The sequence below is a fragment of the Gavialis gangeticus genome, unplaced genomic scaffold (assembly GCF_001723915.1).
Source record: "Gavialis gangeticus isolate Ggan-Ray unplaced genomic scaffold, GavGan_comp1, whole genome shotgun sequence".
NCBI lineage: Eukaryota > Metazoa > Chordata > Crocodylia > Gavialidae > Gavialis > Gavialis gangeticus.
The window spans coordinates 15158197-15160724 of NW_017728998.1; the positions used below are offsets into that span (position 1 = coordinate 15158197).

A 2528-nucleotide genomic window follows, 5' to 3' on the forward strand; every position below is an offset into this window, starting at 1 on the left:
CAAGAGGGCAGCACCAGCTCCCTTTTCCTCTGCACCCCCAGCACTGTATCCCGTTTCTGCAGCTATGCTCACACACTGTGGCACATTTGCCTCTGCCACGCAGTTTCCAGACCTTGGCCCTGCCCCATTGCTGAGCACTCCTGAGTGCTGTCCAGGGCCAGCCACACAAGGACAGCTGTATGGGTGCCCAGAAAGTCAGTGTGGGAGGCACCACCACCAGCATCTCCTCCCCATCCTCCCCAGTGAGGCCTGGGGCCACCATTGTGTGCAGACCTAAGCGAAGCACCTAGGGCCCTAACTGAGCCAGAAGAAGGTGTGCAACCTTGTGGACCTCTGGGAGGATGTGGAGATACAGGGGCAGTTTGCACAGGGTGGACGCTTGACCGCCCATGTTTATGAGGCCCTGTTGGGCAGGATGCATGAGAGAGGCCACTCTCAGTGTGGCAATGCCACATGAAGGTCAAGTCCTTGCACAGACAGTGGATGGCTATAACCAACCACAACCATTGGTCTGATTATGTCTATAAGATCATGCCCACCACGCTCACTGCAGACAATTTTCTGGAAAGCACTTCATTCCCCTCTACAAACACAGATCCTGTCCCCCCACCCCCCTGAACAGCAGACCCTCCCTCTCTCCCAAACAACAGAACCTCACCCCGACTCACAGAGCCCTACCACCAACCACCCCACTCACCAACAATAAAGCACCCAGCTCTCCATGCAGATTATGTACAGTGCTCTGTGTGCTATACTGGAGAGGAGGATAGTGGGATGGGGGTGCCCATGGGGTGGAACCTGGGGACAGGTGCCCAGCACCCTGGCCACTGGCTACACCACTGCGGGTGCACATGCATGCCATGGCAAGGCCAGCAGGTGGGGGCGGAGGGTCACCCAGGGGTGAGGGTGGTTGCTGCTCTGCCAGCATGACCAACTCCCCCTCCTGCAGCCAGCAGCCAGGGCTGCAAGGCCTGCACGTGGTGCTGGTCCTGCTGCAGGCAGCTCCTGTTCTGGGGCTAAATGGAGCCAGGGCAGGTGCGGGGCGGGGGGGGCAGTTGGAAGGGGACCTGGCCACTGAAGGTGCCACTGCACCTCAGCCCAAGTCCACTATGGGGCTTGTGGCTGGTGGCTGCCAGAGGGCAGGCAGGCCTAGGGCTGGGGGCAGGCCAGCGGGTGGGATGAAGGTGACCACCAGAGCCAGGATGGTGTCTAGTGCTTGGCAGTCCTCCTCCATGGCTTCTACTGCCCTGGCAACTACAACAGCTTGCCGTTTCTTGGCCTCCACCATCCTCTTGAGAGCAGTGCATCTCTCCTTAAGTGCCAAGAGCCTGTCCCAGAATTCACAGTCTGCCCAGTCCCTCTCCAGCTCCCACACAACCCTCTCCTGCTTGCACACTACGTCCTCTGCATGCCAGCCCCATGAGTCCACCAGCTGCTCCTCCACCATGGGACCAGCCAGAGCCAGAACATACAGAGGGCCCTGACTAAGCCTCCTTCTGACTCTGAAGGTGCATCCCTGTGTTCCTCTCCTCTGCATGCAGCTGCTGAATTTGCAGAGCCAGGAGAAAGAGGCTTGGGGGTTGTGCATGCATGGGTGCTCAAGAACCATGGTAAGTTTGTTAGGCAGCCACTGCCTTAACTCCCCATCCCTGCTTGCTCCACAGGGGCACATGGGTCACTAGGTGCTTGTCACAAGCAGCCTACCTTCCCTGCCCCCTTTCCAGGCCAGGACAGGCTTGGCTCCTGGCCGCACCTGCTGTGCATGTTCCTGACCCACTCCCTACTTCTTCTACTCCAGGCCAGGCCATCTCTTCCATTGCTACCAGGCTTGGTGGGCGAGGGGCTCATGGACAACTGTGAGGCAGAAGTGGTGGTGCCCTCATCCTCTCCCAGGGGGTCTCTCTGGAGATGTGCCCCGGGGCAGGCATCCTCTGAGCGTGCCCCTGGTGAAAGTGTCCCAGGCATGCCAGAAGGAGCTGTTTGTGTGGACCAAGTGGTGACAACCCACTAAGCCCTGCTGCTGCTGATCACCATGGTGCTCCAGGAACCCCGAAGACCCTAGCGTGGGACTATGGCATGGGATGGTGCAGGAGACAAGCTCGCATTTCCCTGCAATGTTTGCCATCTGAAGGAGTACCTGTGCCTACAGTACATGTCCCTGCCCACCCCTACCTCCCCCCCCCCACACAAGGTGACATTGTTGCTGGTACTGATGCCCTTCTCCACATGAGAGGCCTGTGACTGCCTAGCTCAGGGGGCACTGGCTGCACAATCAAGTTTGACACTGCATCCCACCTCCCCACATGTTGTACAGGAAGAACTCTGGGGGCCAGAAGGGAGCTCGGCTGGGCTGGGCAGAGAGTGGGACAGGGGTGGGGAGGACCCTCTTCTCAGTGTGGGGCTTACCAGGTGGGCATGACAGGCATGCCTGGTGGCCAGAGTCCATCCCTGCTGGTGGCAATGACATACAGCTCCTGGTGATGTCCTGGGATGCAGAGGCCTGGCTGGCTGGACAGGGGGGCCCTCTG

General features: G+C 59.5%; 1 long non-coding RNA gene across 1 annotated transcript in view; it reads left to right on the forward strand.

The window, feature by feature from the left end:
* The first annotated feature begins 1124 nt into the window (after positions 1 to 1124).
* The window catches only part of LOC109289323, a 19282-nt gene continuing 17878 nt past the window's right edge, over positions 1125 to 2528 (forward strand). Inside the window, exon 1 of the long non-coding RNA XR_002095334.1 lies at positions 1125 to 1212. This is a non-coding gene — a long non-coding RNA (uncharacterized LOC109289323). The remainder of the gene's footprint in view (positions 1213 to 2528) is intronic.